Here is a 19,931-nt window from a genome sequence, read left to right as displayed (position 1 = left end):
GCTGCCTGGGTCTTGGACGTCTGTTGGTTTTTGTGTTTCTCTTCTTTACCCCTGGCTGCGCTGATCTGCTCAGCTGGATAAATCATAGCACTAATAAGGCCTGAGTTCTTGAAACTCCATGGCCTACATAGCTGCACGTAGGGAGAGTCACCTCTACCTGTTGGGCTGAGGTGTTTGAATTCACTCACACACCTGGCTGGCTGATCCATCTCATCTGGAATCACAGTTGCCTGGAGTGCGAGGAGAGGATCCGCCCCAGGGCACGTTTCCCTTGAAGTTGCCTTACAGAACTTGGTGGGATGAGACTTCAGTTGTCTGGAACCTCTGGCACCCTCAGGATGCGGCAAGAAGGAAGAACTCATTTGGAATTAGACCAGCCAGAGACCTAGGTGACTCTTAGCATAGCTGGTGAAGGCACGCTCTCATAGGGCTGCAGATCGAGGCCTGAATTTCAGCCCTGTGATTTTATAGGGCAGTGATTTTTGAAATAAAATAACAATCTTATTTATCTTCTTGTAAAATAATAATAGTGTGCCTTCCTCCACATCGGTGTAAAAATTAAGTGAGATAACGCATGTAAGGGGCCCTGGTGGCTCAGATGGTCCACCAGCAATGCAGGAGACTTGGGTTTGATCCCTGGGTTGGGCAGATCCCCTGAAGAAGGGCATGGCAACTACTCCAGTACTCTTGCCTGGAGAATCCCATGGGTGGAGGAGACTGGTGGGCTCAGTCCATGGGATCACTGAGTCGGACACCACTTAGCCACTGAGCACGCACAATAGTAATAATTAGTTTAAGCTATACCATGATTGGTGGCTTCCCTGGTGGCTCAGATGGTAAAGCATCCTCCTGCAATGCGGGAGACCCATGTTCGATCCCTGGATTGGGAAGATCCCCTGGAGAAGGAAATGGAAACCCACTCCAGCACTTTTTCCTGGAAAATTCCATGGACGGAGGAGCCTGGTAGGCTACAGTCCATGGGGTTGCAAAGAGTCGGACATGACTGAGCGACTTCACTTATATCGTGATTAGTTAAAAGAAGTATTCTGATTAACCTGCAGTATCTGCATAAGACTTCGTTTTTCTTGCTGGAGAAGCCTTCTGTGGGGAAAGGGTGTGAAACGAAGAAGAGAAAAATGGACATAAAAGAGGAAGGAGAATGGGAGTCTACAAAAGTACTGCTGGTGCAGCTACTAGAATTTGAGAATTACACATGGCTACAGTGGGGCTTCCCTAGTGGCTCAGGTGGTAAAGAATCTGCCTGCAATGCAGGAGACCTGGGTTCGATCCCTGGGTCGGGAAGATCCCACGGAGAGAGGAATGGCAACCCACTCCAGTATTCTTGCCTGGAGAATTCCATGGACAGAGGCTACAGTCCATGGGGTCGCAAAGAGTCAGACACGACTGGGCAACTGACACTTTGACAGTGTGAGCAGTGGTGGGCTAACTGGCCCCAGGTCATCGTGGTCGGTTGGTGGGAAATCTTGAGCAGGAACATACCGCACAAGGCCGCCCGCAAGGTCCCTGGCACTTGTTCTCCTACTGTGTGTTTTAATATTGTGTTATCACTCTTAACAGCCATCCCACTGAAATGTTTTCTTAAAATTATTAAAAGGACATCACACTTGGAGACTATGTTTGGGGAGCGGTGGCTATTCCATTGTCCCGGGGAGCCGACTCTTGCGTAGTAGAGAACAAGAAACGCAGAAGACGAGACCAGATCTCTGCAGGCCTGGAAGCCGAAGCCGTCTGAGCGTCAGAAAACCCCTGCCGGCGTCACCATGCCATCCTGAAGTCTGCCACGAGGTGAGTCTGGTTGTGTGAAGAGACGTCTGTCTGTCTGGAGTGGTTTAGTGGCAGCGTGAGATTATGTACCCGCTTGTTTGTAAAGTGTCTCTTCCAAGAAGGCAATGGAATATATAGCTGCTCTTAGATAACAGTTCTGGCAAAACCAGTTGAATGTTACTCTTTAGAGCTATTTGGAAAAGGTGTATGCAGCAGGTGCTGCAGATTGTCATTTGGTGCTGCCTGCTCTTGTTCTTATGTGGTGGTATTCTGGCCACATCAGCAGCACGCTGGGTGGTGGGGACAGCAGGGTTAATAAATACTCTTAAAAAACGGAAGATGAAGTTTTTACTCGTAGACTTGTCACTTCATGTGATTTTCCTTTTGTTTTGATGTTTATAATAATAATGAAAGTGTTTTTGGTTTTAAAGAAGGTATCGTCCCTCTGATTAAAGTCATTTCTGTCTATTTACATTGCTTTTAACGTAAAAATATACGTATATATATTTAGGGAATAACATTACTAGCAAGTATCGCTGACTGTCAGAGTGCATAAACGTATACCAAACAAAAGAATTGTATTAGGATTTTAGTGCTTTTATTCATTTGAAGAATTACTGCCTTTCTCGAATGAGAGGGCACCTTCTGATAACCTTATCCTCATGCAGATGACGAGGAGGCAGGTAAGAGTGGTTACCTAACGTGCCTGAGTCACGTACCACGTTGCTGGCAGATTTCAGAATGCAGCTTCCCTGGCTGTCGATGCAGGGTCAGGGTGTATTACTTCTGGTAGCCAGGGAACGTGGACTGTGTCTTCAGGGAGGATGTCACAGTTGCGCTGACTCTGGGACAGCAGTCGGCAGGGCTGTCGGTGCAAGGACAATATCGAAGACAGGCCGAGTGGCGGGAGCTGCCAACCTAGAGGCTGCTTTCTCCTCTCTCTAGGTGACGTTGCCTGGTCTCTGTTTCCTGGTTTGCCTCCTTGATTTGATGGAGCCCATCTTCATAACTTCCTAGAAAGGTGATGGAGTGTGAGATCTTATATGTCAGAAAATGTCCGTGTTCTAAATATTTGATTTGTTGTCTGGCTGTGTTCAGGCTTTCTAGGTGGCTCAGACAGTAAAGAATCTGCCAGCAGTGCAGGAGACCAGGGTCTCTGGGTCTGGAAGATCCCCGGGAGGAGGGCACAGCAACCCACTCCAGTGTTCTTGCCTGGAGAATCACAAGGTCCCTGTGTTAGTCGGCACATGATAGGTTATGCTGCAATGGCAGATAAATGTCTGAAACCTCAGTGTGTAAATGATGCTTCTTGCTCTCTTTCACCAAGTCCATTGCCGGGGGCTCCCCTGGCGTCTTCCTGCAGTTCCCCGTCGCATCACCTGGTGGCCCCAGGTTACCCCAGCAGGTACGCTGATAAGTTAGCACGAGATGTCCCGCCCAGAAGTGACTCGTGTCCTTGTTGCTGGAAGTCCGTTGGCCGGAAGCCGTCACATGGCGGTGCGGGGGCGGTGCGGGGGCGGTGCAGGGCTGTGCTCAGGCAGGGTTGTTGATGTGCAAGTGGGCCGCGCTGGAGGCGGGTTTCCTCCTGAAGTTGAAGGCTGACTTCCCGCTTTCAGTGTTACCACTGTGTCAGCTGCCATCTCTTTCCCTGTCGTGTGTGCGTGATTTTTTTTTTCCTTCTCTTTCTGGAAGCTTTATAATATCTTTCTATTATCACCTAAATTTTAAAATTTCACCATGATGTGCCTGATTATTATTTATTTTCTTGGGTGTGTGTACTGAGCATTCCATGGTCTTTGAGTGTGTAAACTGCGTTCTTCAGTTTGGGGAAAAGTTTAAAATTTTCTTTGACAATTTCTTTTCCCCCGTTCATTTGCTTTCTTTTCCTGATTAAACCTCTTCTTTGTTGAGTGTTGGGTCTCCTAGATTGATGTGTTAATTTTTTTTTTTTTTTAGCTTTTTCTCAAATATTTAAGTCGGTTTATTTTGGGGTTTTTTTGGGGGGGTGGATTTTCTCAGTTTTTCTTCTATTGAATTTTAATTTTGGCTGTAAGAGTTTTTGTTTTATGTTTTGTACTCCCACTTTTTAATGGCTAGCATCTGACTCTTGTTTTAGATTTGTGATATTTTTTCTTAGGTTTGTTTTTGTTGCCTGCCCTTGTAGCAGGCTTAAATTTCAGCTTTCTTTCATTTGTCTGAGCTGGTTAACACTGTTGTCATCTGCTGTTGTTTGCATTCCAGTTTTCATTGTCCTCGTGTTTTTTTAATTTATTTTATTTTTTAATTTTTTAATGTTTTGGCTGAGTGGCTGGTGGGATTGAACCAAGGCCCCCTGCAGTGGAAGTTCAGGGTCCTAACCACTGGACTGCCAGGAAATTCCACATTCCTTGTGGGTTTTTTTGTGGTGATAAAGCAGTGTATGTTTCATCAGAAGCTTGTCCAAAGTGTTTGTTTTGCCAGCATCAGGGAATAATAAAGTCTTTTACTTTGGGGGAAACCCGAGTCTGATTTTTCTTTAAATAAAGATTTTCATTGTGTTTTCAGTTAGTGCTGTCATGAAGCCACACCCATACCACTGAACTTTGTGGAACTTAATTTACGAAATACCTGCTGATCTGCAGTGGGCAACATGAATTATTTTCACTTGCATCATTTTAAAAGTATTAGAGGTCCCCTGTTTGGCAGCCTTGAATTAGTGATTACTTTTGACAATTAAGTTATCATTTTACAATGTGTATGACCTTTTCCATTTTGTAAGATATTTATATTTGCTTAATAGGGCTGTATCATTCATTTGAATAATTATTGCTCTACGGGATCTCCTTTATTGCTAATTATCAATGAATCAAGTTTGCATTCACTCTTAATATACATCTAGTAAATCTTACATGGATTACTTTTTGTATCCCAAATGTGCTATTCTTTATTTGTGTGTACTTACATAAAATGAGGAAAAGATTGTTACAGCTAAAACTCTTATACTTTAATGCAAATCAAATGAAAAACTTAAATGTTCTGTGCAAAAGCATTTGCACAGATAATTTGCACACATAATTGACAAATTGCCTTTTAAATTGGAGCTTTGTCTTAAGACCTAAGGGCTGAAAGCAGTCAAAGCAGTTGCTTTACTTTTCAGTTACTTTTATGTGCATGTTGCCACTAGGAGTTAAAAATTTTTGCTTTAGTAGTTCAGTATATTTAAGAGACCTTGTGTATAAACAAATCTTGAAGAAGGAAAAGTAGTGAAAGAACTTCATCATTACACTGTTTGGTACAGCACCCCTGCCCCTGAATAAAAGTAAATGACAGACAGATACTTGGGCCCTGCTTAATTGTCAACAGTTGGTCAAAAATTCTCAAAGGATCTTACCTACTTGGTAGTTTAACCAGTAGTTTAATACTTCCTTGTAGGCAGTGAAAGTGGTGAGAGTATTTGGGAAGTTGCTGTTTTTTAGCTAAAACATTGGTAAGTGCCTGGAAAGGTGTAAACATTTAGAAAATGATCAGCCTCCTCTGGTGGCTCAGTTGTAAAGAATCTGCCTTCCAGTGCAGGACACAGGCTCGATCCCTGGTTCGGGAAGATCCCACGTGCCGTGGAGCAGTTAAGCCCACGCGCCCCAGCTCCTGAGCTTGTGCTATAGAGCGACAGGAGACACCACCACAGCGAGAGGCCCACACACCACAGCTGGGAGGAGCCCTGTCCTCAGCTAGCGAGAAAGCCCGAGCAGCAACGGAGAATCAGCGCCATAAACAGTTTAAAAATAAATGGTATATCATTAATTTGAAAATAAATGATAAAAATAAATAATTTAAAAATTAGCCTGCATATACATAGAGACAGTAATGAATTGGTAATAGGTATACTACTTTTTAATGGGTAACTGGTGGTGCAGTGGTAAAGAATCTGCCTGTCAGTGCAGGAGATATGGGTTTAATCCTTGGGTTCTGAAGATCCCCTGGAATAGGAAATGGCAACCCACTCCAGTATTCTTGCCTGGAAAATGCCATGGACAGAGAAGCTTGGCAGGCTACAATCCATGGGGTTGCTAAGAGTTGGACACAACTGAGCAACTTAGCGCGCACACACTTTTCAAATCCAACGTGTTAAAATCTCAGTTAAAAAATCGAGGAGCGAGTTTATTTCAGTAATCAAATCTTATAAACTAGCTCCACTGATGGTTTAAATGACTGAATTTATGACTTTTTCTATATTCAATTTAATAGGAATGTTTTGGACACAGTAATAGGAAAATGTATTTAGAAATGCTCACATAAAAGTTCTCTACAGGTTAAATTTCTAAGTCTCTGCATATTTTTGTTCTCATTGAATCAGATAATTTTAGAGCTTCATGTGTTTTAGAGATCAGCGTCTTCATTTTATATGGGGAATTTGAGACTCTGGAGATTCGCTGTGTCACACAGAAAACTGAGTGCCGTGGTATGGTTTTGTATCTAGCCCACAAAGTGGGAGTTGGAACTTGAAAATTTATTAGAGCTTTTGTTGTACTCATAAACATCATTCTTAATTTTAAATTATATGGCACCTTAAGTCCATTCGTCTTAACTTGATTGTCCGATATCGCTGAGCGACTTAAGTCAACACAGTGTGTGCGTGCTCAATTGTATCTGACTCTGCAACTCCATGGACGGTAGCCTGCCAGGCTCCTCTATCCATGGGATTCTCCGGGCAAGAATACTGGAGTGCATTGCCATTTCCTTCTCCAGGGGATGTTCCGGACCCAGGGATTGAACCCCCATCTCCTCTGTTAGCGGTGATTCTTTTCCACTGAGCCACCTGGGAAACCCACTTATCTACCTTTATAGCCATGCAAATATTCATATGACTTCTAAAAGCTTATTGTGCAAAGATCAGAGACTCTAAAAGAAGTCAAAGCGATTCTATTACGTTTACTACATTTCACTTATTTAGTAAGTCAGAGATTTTATGCTACTTGCAAGCTACCAAGTTAACCAAAAACATTTCCATTGCTGCTGCCAGAAGACATGAGACTCCTGGGTCAGAGATAAAGGACTTTATTACTCAGGATAGTAACAGGCATCTGTTGCCAGTTCCCTGAGCACCTGTGCCATATTGAGAGAAGATGTGGGGGTGGGGGGTGGAGATGGAGCAGGAAAGCAGTGAGGAGGCTGCGGCAGGGATGCCGATGGCCAGTGTGTTGATTGGACCCACAGGTGAGAGGGCTCTGCCTATGGTTTGAAGATAGGGATTGAGATTGGATGTGGAGTGAGAGAAAGAGGAGAGCCCTGGATGGTGCTGAAGGTTTTGATCTGAGCAGCTGGAATAATGGAGTAGCCATGAATGAAAGTGGGAAAGAGTGCAGCTTGAGCAGGTTTAGGGCTGGGATGGGGAGGAAAAAAAAATCCAGATTTTCATTTTGAAAGAGCTTGAGTCTCAGGTATCCATAAGACAGCGCAGCGGCAGAATCCAGAGAGGAACTGGCTGGAACTGGACTGCAAAGAGGTACGGTTCGGGAGGGGGCTGCACGTCAGTGTTATCTCCTGCGTGAGAATGAGGGACGTGAGTGCGGACGGAGGAGAAGTGACTGGAGTCTGAGTGCCTGGCCGAGCGTGCCTGGGGGCGCTGCTGGTCCGCGGGAGGTCAGCGCAGCGCAGCACATCCAGCCTTAGTGACCTTGGCAAGAGCGGTCCCCGTAACCGCGGGGGAGAAGGTCTCCGGTGGGAGTTTAAGAAAAATGGGGGCAAGGGGGTCCTCACATATACGCGTGGTTCCCCCAAGGTGTTAGGCTGTAAGGGAGAGAAGCATAGGTGGGGGTGGGGGAGGTTGGTTTGTATCTTTGAGGAGTGACCCAGCAGAGGGGACTCGTTGGCAGGTGGAGGAGACGGGCGCACAAGCGGAGCGGCCCGTGGAAAGGTCGGTGGGTTTATGGTAGCCGGGTGGGCGTGGGCTGCCGCGGCGCTGCGGTGTCACGTTTGCTTCTGAAGGTCTCGATTGTCTCCGGTAAGTAGGGAGCCCGGCCTTCAGCTGAGATTGAAGGTAGGGGAGATGTAGGAGGTCTGAGGGAAGACAAGACGTGCTCGGCGAGGAAGGGGAGAGCTCAGTGGACCAGGGGATGGAACGTGACTTCCAGGCTGCGTTCAGGCTGCCCCTGCGGCTCGCGGAGACGACTGCAGACTGAGACCAGCCAGACGGCTGGTGTTTCTCCAGCCACGTTCCCGGGGAGGGTGCAGGCAGAGTCGGTGTCCCCAGGGTTGTGGTTCCGCCAGGAGAGTTTTTCCGAGTGAGAATGGGGAAAGGGAATTGAAGGAATGTTCTATGGAATGACGGTGATTAACCGTGGAATACAAGCCACTGAAGAGCTGGTGGGGTTATTACTCTTAACGTTTAAACTTTGAATATTTCAGTCCAGACTACATATACACTAAATAAAATGTAATGTCAGATTGGCAAAAAGTTATTTTAAGTGGACTGAGGAGAAGGAGGAGGCTGTATAGGTTCTTAATACAGCAAAAATAATAAGTGTTTTTACCTGTTGACCTGCTTTTTTGTTTGGTGGTCATGCTGTGCCTGAAAAGCGAGGAAAGGCTTTGCACTCTGCTTTGACTTGATGGATTTACTCAGCCATCCCCTTCTAAACAGTGCCTTACCAACAAACAAGCCTACAGACCTTGTTCTGAAGAAAACACTCCATGTTTTTTGTAGAATATTTTGAAAATAAGGTACTGGAAATAATACTTACAAAGTCTTCTGTGATCCAGTTGACAGTTATGTTGTATTTCTTTCTGGTCTGATTTTCCTCCCTATTCTTTCTACATAATTGAGGCCACACTTTACATAAGATTTCATTTCCTGTGTTTTTGCACATAACAAATGAACAATATGAACTTTTCCCCCATGTTATTTATAACTCTGTATAAATATCAGTTTTAGTGTTTCCCTAAAGTTCCATTGTGTAGATGTGCAAGAATTTTGTTTACAGTTCTCATAATGTTGGAAATTAGAATGTTTCTGATTTTTAAAATTTAAATTTATCTTTTCACTACATTATAAATGCAGAGGATGTTATTATGCTTTGTTTTCATATTCAGGATTTATAAAAATAGCATTATTGGGTCAAAGAGTATGTTTTTAAGAGTTGCATATATCCAAGTGATGTTTTACAACTATATTAAGATGTTTTCAACTAATGAATATCATTATTTAGAAGAATCTTTGCTGATTTGGCTTGTGAAAGATCACTGCTATTTTAATTTGCATTTCTTTGGATTCTTAGAGGGTCAATATTTTTCTCTGAATATGTCGAGCCAATTGGTTATCCCTGTGCAAAAATGCGAATTAATCCCTTCCTCACACATGAGTCAGTACTAACCAAGTATTAACCAAGGACTTACCTGTGAGAGGCAAACCCTTTAATACTTTTCTATAGGAAATAACAGGAGATACCATGCTTTCTGTGTTGAAAGTGTTTCTTAAGACAATAGGAGCAGCGGACAATAAAAGAAAACTTACAGATTCGACTGAAATACGTTGAGAAACTTCAGCTCCTCAGGACACCACAAGAAGAGGAGAAAGTCAAGACACAAGTGCTATACAGTGTAGAAAAAAGAAAGGAGATGATCTGTGTAAACGGACACGGGGTGATTCCTAGGGGTCTGAAACGCACCCGCCTTGTCATAAGTCTTTGTGGTGTGCACATCTAGTTATGCATTTTAATCATTTTCCATATAATAAGGAGAAAAAGAAGAATGTTTAAAAGCCAGCCCATTTTACGTTGCCACCAGCAATGTGGGAGGGTTCCACTTTGTCTCCCTTCTTGCTGACTCTAGGTCTTGCCCGTCTTGGGGTGGGTGTGGTCCCTCATTGAGGTTTTCATTTACATTTTCCTCACCACCAGTAGTGTCAAGCACCTTTTCATGTGCTTACTAGCCAGTTGTATGTCTTTGGTAAAAGGTCTTATTTAAATCTTTTGCCCACTTAAGAACAGGTGGTTTTATCATTCAGTTTTAAGAGTTCTTTATATATTTGTTGTGGCTACAAATCCTTTATCAAACACACAGTAAGCAAATATTTCCTCCCAATCTGTAGCTTCTCTTTTCTCTTAATGATGCATTTTGGAGCACGGAAATTTTTAATTTTCATGAAGTCCCAATGCTTAGTGGTTTTTATGAATAAGTTCTCAGTTGTACGCAGTTAGTTTATCTCTAAAGTGCTGAAATGGTTGCTGTTGACAGTTTTGCCCAGCTTTATAGTTTTTACAGAGGAAAAACTTTATAGATTTTGTAGAGTTTTTCTCTGCTTTTTACAGAGAAGATTTGTCAGTCTCCCTTTCCATCATGCCAGAAGTGGATCCCCCTTGGTACATACTTTTAAATTCTCATTTTCAGATGAGGAAACTGAGGCATAGTGCCCAGGGTCATTAGGCAGTGGTGACTGCAGAGTCTTGCTCAGAACCACAAGGCTTTGTCCTCCCAGCTCCATACAGTGTTAACGCAGTCAGATAAAATGACATGTCATCGGAAACCGGCAACGGTCTGCTCTTGTGTCTGTCGCTTGGCAAATTCCTTTGCAACTTCAGGACAACTGTTAAACATTCTAAGGTTTAGTTTACTCTTCTATAAAATAGAAGTAAAGCTGGAACCTTGAAAATAGGGTTATTGTGACGATTCAGGAAGATTAGTGTGCATTTTTTTATGCACAGTAATCCCCCTGGGGTTGGTGGTTGTAGTGGCGGTGGAAGTAAGTCTACCAGCAGAAGTGATCGCAGTGGGTGACAAGAAGCCTCTGCCTCCTGGAGTGAGCAAGGTCTCTCCTCTCAAGGATGAGCGTGTCATTTGGGCTGTAAATGTGTGTCTTTTACAACCCTTTTGTACATGTTTGCTTACTTACATTCTGCACTAGGATCGAAGGCCCTGGAGGGTCAGGACTTTATCTTTCAACTCTGGTTTGCAGCTCTCTCCTCACACTGGTGGAGGAGTGCAGTGTTTTATCAGTGTGAAGACACGTGTGTGAGCTGGAGTGATAATACCGTAGGAGAGGGAGGCAAAGAGGTGAGCGCAGTTAAGGAGCTTACAGAAACAGTAGTGAGTGGTGAGGACGCCTTGTCTGGGGTGAGCTCAGGTCCTGGGGTTGTTAGGCGCCAGGGCTTTCCTCGGTCGGGTGTTTATAGGAGCGGAGCCCTGGGTGAGTCTCAGTGGGAAGCGGAAGACTGAAATGAGAGAGTGAGGTACCGGGGGCAAGACCAGGCCAGGCCTGGGGTGGGGGGGCAGGTGCATCAGGAGTTTGGAAGCTGGGGAGGATTGGAAGCAGTTCAAGAGGGTCCACAGAGATGGGTGATTCAGGAAAGCTGTTGAGACCTTTGACCCCGAGGGCATCAGCGTCCTGCTTTTGTGATCCCAGGTGGCGAAAACACACAGACAAACACTTGTTTACCTAGCCCGTGGGGAGGAGGGAGTGGTGGTGGCTCTGTGTAAAGTAAAACCTGCTCAGTGGTCATCGCAAGGTCCTCTGTGGGAAACGTATGTCTCCTTGCAGGTGTGGCTTCCTGATCCCATGTCCTCTGCCTGGATGTGTGGTCACTGATAACCTGGAGAGTTTTACTGTATATATTTAGCCATATAAATACACACATGGGATCATATTTGCCTTTTCTTTTGTAGCTTGCCTTTTCCAGTGTCTCCTGGACCCCTTTCTTTATGCATATAATACCCCATCATGTGGATGGACTGTAACTTACTGAACTAGTTCACTAGCTTTTGGCATGTGTTTTCACTGTTGCTCCCTGATATCCAGATCCATTCTACATTTTGACCAGAATGCATTATGCAGCAGAAGTCTCGCGAAGTTTAGATTAAGCGGATCATCCTGCAGAATCAGGGTGTGATTAGAGGCCAGTGCTGTGATTTCTGCCTCAGCTTCCCCACTCGTACAGAGCGGGTGTTACTTTTATTCTTGCTGCCTTTAGCCTCAAGCACCTGTATAGCTTAATCTGTGGGCGGCATTTTTAAGGACATCACATTTATGAGCACTTTGAAACCTCACCGCTAACTTGTGTGATGGGCACCAATACCTCTAAGATGACACAGCTGATGAAGCTGGAGCTGGGATGCAGATGACCCGGAGCAGTCTCGCTCCAGGTGAGTGCTTCCTGCTGTGTCAGACTCGGTACTCCTTATGCCTAGAACTAAACTCGCTGGGTTATGAGGATTAAATGAGACGCAGTATATTCCAAGGCTTGGCACATAGTAGGCCAATATGTGGCCTATATTTGCTAATAGTAGGTCATTGGAGATGGAAATGGAAACCCACTCCAGTATTCTCACTTGAAGAATCCCATGGACACAGGAGCCTGGCAGGCCATGGTTCATGGGGTCACAGAGAGTCAGACATGACTGAAGCGACTAAGCACGCCCACGTGTAGGTCATTAATAGGTAAATGATTAAGTAGTATTAGTTTCTGTTGTTTCTTTTTTTTAATTCTCTTCAGCACATCATTTTTCATATGTCCCTGTTTTTGGCATGTGTATATATCTAAAAGACAAATTCCTAATAACATAATTACTTGGCTCAAGCATATGTGAATTCTAAAATTTTGATAAATATTTTCAAGTAATCCTCCACAAGTTGTACCAGTGTACACTTGAGCAGTTAGTTAATGGTCAGGGCTAGTTCCCCATGGAGAAGGCAATGGCACCCCACTCTAGTACTCTTGCCTGGAAAACCCCATGGGCGGAGGAGCCTGGTAGGCTGCAGTCCATGGGGTCTCGAAGAGTCAGACACGACTGAGCGACTTCACTTTCACTTTTCACTTTCATGCATTGGAGAAGGAAATGGCAACCCACTCCAGCATTCTTGCCTGGAGAATCCCAGGGGTGGGGGAGCCTGGTAGGTTGCCGTCTATGGGGTCGCACAGAATCGGACACGATTGAAGTGACTTAGCAGCAGCAGTTCCCCATACCCTTGCCAGCGTTGTTTTTGATTTAGTTTTTTCAAACTCACCAGTGAAGGATATTATCTTGTTTTGTTTTGAATTTTCTTGTTAGTGAATTTTTAAAGTTAACATATAGTTTCAATCAGTCTGACTCTGCGACCCTATGGACTGCAGCACGCCAGGCTTCCCTGTCCATCACCAACTCCCAGAGCTTGCTCAAACTCATGTCCATCGAGTTGGTAATGCCATCCAACCATCTCATCCTCAGTCATCCCCTTCTACTCCTGCCCTCAGTCTTTCCCAGCATCAGGGTCTTTTTAAATGAGTCAGTTCTTCGCATCAGGTGGCCAAAGTATTGGAGCTTCAGCATCTGTCCTTCCAATGCATATTCAGGACTGATTTCTTTTAGGACTGACTGGTTTTTCTCCTTGCTGTCCAAGAACTCTCAAGAGTCGTCTCTAGCACCACAGTTCAAAAGAATCAATTCTTCTACGCTCAGCTTTCTTCGTAGTCCAACTCTTACATCCATACATGACTACTGGAAAAACCATAGCCTTGACTAAATGGACCTTTGTTGGCAAAGTAATGTCTTTGCTTTTTAATATCCTGTCTAGGTTGGTCATAGCTTTTCTTTCAAGGAGCCAAGCGTCTTTTAATTTCATGGCTGCAGTCACCATCTGCAGTGATTTTGGAGCCCAAGAAAATAAAGTCTCTTACTGTTTCCCCATCTTATTTGCCATGAAGTGATGGGACTGGATGCTGTGATCTTCGTTTTTTGAATGTTGAGTTTTAAGCCAGCTTTTTCACTCTCCTCTTTTACTTTCATCAAGAGGCTCTTTAGTTCTTCTTCACTTTCTGCCATAAGGGTGGCATCATCTGCCTATCTGAGGTTATTGATATTTCTCCCGGCAGTCTTGATTTCAGCTTGTGCTTCATCCAGCCCAGTATTTCGCATGATGTACTCTGCATTATAAGTTAAATAAGCAGGGTGTCAAGATGTAGCCTTGACATACTCCTTTTCTGATTTGGAACCAGTCCGTTGTTCCACGTCCATTTCTAACTGTTGCTTCTTGACCTGCATAAAGATTTCTCAGGAGGCAGGTAAGGTGGTCTGGTATTCCCATCTCTTTAATAGTTTACATTCAGTGAAACTCATCCTTTATAGTGTACAATCTGTTGAGTTTATACAAATACATTCAGTCATGTAGCTACCACCACAGTCTCAGTGTATCAGTAGAGTTCCATCTTGCCCAAATTCGTTTAATGTCTTTGTGGTAGATGAGTTGAGAATCTTCTAGGATGTTAACTGGCCACTTGAATTTGTCTCCTTCTCTTGCTTGCTTGATTTCTCTCTTGCTTGTTTTTTTTACTTTCCTTCGGTCCTTTCTGTGTCAGTTTTTCATTTTCATTTATATTTTGCTCATTTGCTTCTAGAACTGTATACCTTTCTCTTGCTGATTGCTAAGAGCATGGTCTATGTGACAGAAATTCATCCTTGGTCATGTGTGTTTACAGGCTTCTCTGATAGCTCAGCGTGTTTTATAAAGAAAAAAACCAAAAAACCTGCCTGCCAACTCAAGTTTGATCCCTGGGTCAGGAAGATCCCCTGGAGAAGGGAATGGCAACCCACTCCAGTATTCTTGCCTGGGAAATCCCATGGACAGAGGAGCCTGGTGGCCTTCAGTCCACGGAGGTCACAAAAAAGTCAGGTATGACTTAGAGACTAAACGACAGCAACATATGTGTTCGCAGTTTTCCTCCAGCTTGTTTTTTGGGTTTATTTGTGCCGTACATTTTCATTGTTAATGTTTGTTTATCTTTTCCTTTATGGAGTCAAGGTTTTATGTTATGCATAGAAACTTGCCATCTTAAGTTTTTTAAGGATTCTTTCAACTTTCATTCATTTATCTATTTTGTTTGCAAATCTGATCCTTCTGAAATTTATAGTTGCATAAGGAATGAAGTCAAAGTCTTGCTTTCCCCACCATGCTCAAGTGGTTTTCCAGCCTTCTCTCATCGCTTCCTTAGTAACCTGCCTTCCGTCCAGTAGTTCAAGCTGTCTTCCTCGTCACAGACTCCTTCCATGTGCCATGTCTGTCTCTTGACTTTGCAGTCCTCCTTCGGGTCTGAGCCCCGGCAGTGCATGGTGATCCTGTGCAGCTCATCCCTTTCATTTGTCCTGTAGTATCTGTCTTGGTTCTCTTTTCATCATTTGTGCGTCTGAGCTCAACATCATCTTGTCAGGTTTCTTGCAAAAACATCATTGATGTTTTCATGGGGTCTTGAACCTAGTATTTTGACAGGATTTAACTGTTTTATTGAAGAACATAATGTGTCTTTAGGTCTTTTATGCTCCCTTCTGAGGAGTTTGAGAATTTTTTTCATAAAGTTTGGGACATTTAAAAAATTAATTTCATCTTTTTTTTTTTCCCATGGGTGTACATGTGTTCCCCATCCTGACCCTCCATCTTTTAAAAACCATTATAAGTAGAATCTAGTCTTTTATTATATTTTCTTATCAGCTTTTTAAAAAATATAGAATTACTAGTGATTTTTATGTGTACATTTTTTAAGTAGTTACTTGACTGAATTTTCTTCCCCCCCAGTAGTTTTTCAGCTGCATCTGTTGTGTTTCCAAGTATTCATTCAATCATGTCATTTGTAAATAATGAAAACTTGTTTCCTCCTTTCCAATATTTATGCTTCTTACTGTTGACAGATTAACTGGCTACTCAGTTAAAATAATGCTAATTAATTGTATTGATAATTGGCGTCCTTGTTGTCGCCTGTCAGCATTTATTCATTATGGTTCATAATTTTGTTATAGTTATTGTGTTAAATGTCCATCTGTTTCTATTCTGCAAAGACTACTTTTGAGGCAAATCAAGAATTAATGTTATTTTTTTCAAATCTTTCTTGTTATTTACAGCTGTGATCATATTTTTTCTTGATCTATGGTAGATTAAGTTAGTAGATTTACAAATACACAGTCATACCAGCAAACCTCGGATGTATCTTACTGAGTTGTTCCCCCCACCACTCTCAATGTTTGCTGATATTTAAGAGTTCTATTTTGGTATTCATAAGTTAGATTTGGTGTTTTTTTTTTTTTTAATTTGTTGTCTTCGTCCAGTTGTGGTATCAATGTTCTTTTGACTTCAAAAATAAATTTGGGAGCCATTCTTTTCCCTCTCTGCCCTGAAGTAGTTGAGTGAGTATTGGACGTGGGTTAGTATTGGAATACTGGACGTATGTCTTCAGTGACTTGTCACTTTTTCTCCTCAGGGGAAGAGAAGGCCTTGGTAGTTCATGGGTACTTTCTCAAGTTCTTTGACAGCTGTCAGCCTCTTTTGGGTTCCTGCCTCCTCTGATAGAATTTTGGTGTAATAATATATATTAGCCATAAAATTTTCCATTTCATCTGAGTTTCAGCTTAATTTTCATAGCATCTCCACATACTTTTACATATTTTGATTTCTTATAGATTTATTGTTAACTGCTCTTTCCATTCGGAGAAGGCAATGGCAACCTACTCCAGTACTCTTGCCTGGAGAATCCCATGGACGGAGGAGCCTGGTGGGCTGCAGTCCATGGGTCCGCTAAGAGTCTAACACGACTGAGTGACTTCACTTTCACACATTGGAGAAGGAAATGGCAACCCACTCCAGTGTTCTTGCCTGGAGAATCCCAGGGACGGGGGAGCCTGGTGGGCTGCCGTCTATGGGGTCGCACAGAGTCCGACACGACTGAAGCGACTTAGCAGCAGCAGCAGCAGCAGCAGCTCTTTGCATTTCTATTTTGTGTAAATCCATTTTCCCCTTTTTCCTGATTCTCACAGTCAGTTGTTATTACCATATGCCTTTTTTCAAAAGTTCTTTTCTGTTAGAGGATCTTTTCTGAAAATAATTAGTATTGATATTTACTAGTTCATTGAAAAACTGCATGAAAGTATGTACTCTTGTACTTTTGAACATTTTATTTTAAATTAAAAGAAGTAAATATGCACTCTTTGTTTCCAAGTGTAGGACCAATGTCTTTCTTTAAATATTCAGTGACTAAAGTTGGTTTGAATTATGTCATCTCTGGCTTTACATAATGCGTCATCTATGATTTTCCAGTTTGGCACTTAACTTTTAAGTAAAATTAGAAGTTAATCACATTTGCAAAGCAGTCTTCATACGAAGGCCTAGATTTTTTTTTTCTTTTTTTTTAAGGTACTGTTTTCATAGTTCTTTAGAGTGGTTTTGTTTACATCTAATTCCACAGAAAAAAATTTTAGCTGTCTGCATTTATTTAGTGTTTACAAATCAATTAACTTTTTTTTTTTAATAAAAAGAACTTAAAAAAAAAAAGAATCTTAAGTTTAGCAAAGTTTGGATGAATGTCAGCAGTGCCCAGGAGGTTTTTCAGGTATTGGGGTCCAACTAGTGACCAAGTGATGGTGCTCGCGATGTAAAGCAGTAAATGAGCAGATATAATGCAACTGGTTAAAAATATAACATACGACTGGAGTTTTAAAAACCAGCTCTGAAAGTCGTTTTCTTCTTATAGTTGGGTGTATCCCCTTCATATTTACTGTTGCAACAAGCACTGGGCCCTAAATTCCGTGGCATCTCATTTACATTGGCCATTACCCTTCTTTTCTTTTTTATTGGTCTGTTCCTTTCTCTCATTTCTGATTCTCCGTTCATGGAAAGGCTTTAGTATCTGGTGTTTATTTTCCCTTGTTTTAGATAAAGGTGATGACAGGTAGCGAGCTGACAGGTTCAGGAGCAGGGAGTGGGATCCAGGGCACTGACCTGGACGGGCATGAGCCATAGCATGCGGGAAGACTGGCTGGGTGTTGACCTGCAGAGAGAGATTTACAACGGTGAACCAGCCTCCTGTCTTGCTGACTTTTTATGTGGATGCTTTGCCTACATTTAAAGTCTTTCTCTTTTAAACTGTCTTCACAGATAGTTTTAACTTATCAATCCTCAAAATATGGTCTGTGGATCTCCTTTCATCATAATGCTAAAACATTATTTGCCTTTTCCACTGTTTCTGCCATTTCTGCTGAGGGTGCAAAAGTGCCGTGAATAAAAATGATGGTGCCTGTTCACAAACAAGGCTGGGGCACCAACTGTGATAGTATTAAACTTTCATGATGGCCATATGTTCTTCACCTCCAAGCACTTGTAAGAAGATTCCAGTTACATTTAAGAATGTCATTGATGTAGCTATAAAAATTATTAATTTTATCAAATTTTGACCCTGAATACACATCTTTTTAAAATGCTTATGATGAATTGGAAGTGTGTAGAAAGCACTTTTACCACATACTAAAGAAGGCGTCCACAGGGAAGCCTTGTGTGAGCAATTGACTTAACTAGCTGCTTTGTCATGATGCACTGCTTTTACCTAAAAGAACAATCGACAGATATGCTTAATCATCTTGAGTGTTTAGTAGACGGTTTCTCATAAATGGTTAAAGTACAGCCTTTCACTTCACTGACAGTGTTGTTGCCCACGTTAAATTCAAGCTTTCAAGCAAAAATCAACTGCAAAACTTCTTCTACCTACCACTCTTGGCTTCGCAGCTTCACAATACTTAAAGACTTTGCTTATGAGATCAGTGGTGATAGTAATTTTTTCATATTGTATGATGAAATAACTAATACATGATGTTAAAAACTCAGGAATGTATAAAAGAGTCATTCAAAGTATAACCTAGACCAAAAGATTTAAATGTAATAGAGTAAAAAAAGTGATATGGCTGTAGATTTCTCAGCAATCAGATCAGATCAGATCAGTCACTCAGTCGTGTCCGACTCTTTGCGACCCCGTGAGTCGCAGTACGCCAGGCCTCCCTGTCCATCACCAGCTCCCGGAGTTTACTCAGACTCACGTCCATCAAGTCAGTGATGCCATCCAGCCATCTCGTCCTCTGTCATCCCCTTCTCCTCTTGCCCCCAATCCCTCCCAGCATCAGAGTCTTTTCCTATGAGTCAACTCTTCGCGTGAGGTGGCCAAAGTACTGGAGTTTCAGCTTTAGCATCATTCCTTCCAAAGAAATCCCAAGGCTGATCTTCAGAATGGACTGGTTGTATCTCCTTGCAGTCCAAGGGACTCTCAAGAGTCTTTTCCAACACCACAGTTCAAAAGCATCAATTCTTCGGCGCTCAGCCTTCTTCACAGTCCAACTCTCACATCCATACATGACCACAGGAAAAACCATAGCCTTGACTAGACGGACCTTTGTTGGCAAAGTAATGTCTCTGCTTTTGAATATGCTATCTAGGTTGGTCATAACTTTCCTTCCAAGGAGTAGGCGTCTTTTAATTCATGGCTGCAGTCACCATCTGCACTGATTTTGGAGCCCAGAAAAATAAAGTCTGACACTGTTTCCACTGTTTCCCCATCTATTTCCCGTGAAGTGATGGGACCGGATGCCATGATCTTCGTTTTCTGAATGTTGAGCTTTAAGCCAACTTTTTCACTCTCCACTTTCACTTTCATCAAGAGGCTTTTTAGATCCTCTTCACTTTCTGCCATAAGGGTGGTGTCATCTGCATATCTGAGGTGATTGATATTTCTCCTGGCAATCTTGATTCCAGCTTGTGTTTCTTCCAGTAGCGCGTTTCTCATGATGTACTCTGCATAGAAGTTAAATAAGCAGGGTGACAATATACAGCCTTGACGAACTCCTTTTCCTATTTGGAACCAGTCTGTTGTTCCATGTCCAGTTCTAACTGTTGCTTCCTGACCTGCATACAAATTTCTCAAGAGGCAGATCAGGTGGTCTGGTATTCCCATCTCTTTCAGAATTTTCCAAAGTTTATTGTGATCCACACAGTCAAAGGCTTTGGCATAGTCCATAAAGCAGAAATAGATGCTTTTCTGGAACTCTCTTGCTTTTTCCATGATCCAGCGGATGTTGGCAATTTGATCTCTGGTTCCTCTGCCTTTTCTAAAACCAGCTTGAACATCAGGAAGTTCACAGTTCACATATTGCTGAAGCCTGGCTTGGAGAATTTTGAGCATTACCTTACTAGCGTGTGAGATGAGTGCAGTTGTGCGGTAGTTTGAGCATTGTTTGGCATTGCCTTTCTTTGGGATTGGAATGAAAACTGACCTTTTCCAGTCCTGTGGCCACTGCTGAGTTTTCCAAATTTGCTGGCATATTGAGTGCAGCACATTCACAGCATCATCTTTGAGGATTTGGAATAGCTCAACTGGAATTCCATCACCTCCACTAGC

The 19,931-nt window shown here is 42.7% G+C and overlaps 1 protein-coding gene across 5 annotated transcripts in view; it reads left to right on the top strand.

Moving 5' to 3' along the window:
• The window catches only part of SOCS6 (suppressor of cytokine signaling 6), a 35,451-nt gene that overhangs the window by 4,101 nt on the left and 11,419 nt on the right, over positions 1-19,931 (top strand). For 2 of the 5 annotated variants that reach the window (XM_059881012.1, XM_059881011.1), the window contains exons 2-3: positions 1,616-1,806; positions 11,555-11,898. The gene's annotated coding sequence lies outside the window, so the exon portion shown is untranslated. Of the gene's footprint in view, positions 1-1,615; positions 1,807-2,730; positions 2,807-11,554; positions 11,899-19,931 lie in introns of all 5 variants that reach the window. The other 3 variants (XM_024984416.2, XM_024984421.2, XM_024984423.2) reach the window with 2 other exon arrangements.

The sequence above is a fragment of the Bos taurus genome, chromosome 24 (genome assembly GCF_002263795.3).
Source record: "Bos taurus isolate L1 Dominette 01449 registration number 42190680 breed Hereford chromosome 24, ARS-UCD2.0, whole genome shotgun sequence".
Lineage (NCBI taxonomy): Eukaryota > Metazoa > Chordata > Mammalia > Artiodactyla > Bovidae > Bos > Bos taurus.
This window is presented reverse-complemented; position numbering and strand designations above follow the sequence as displayed.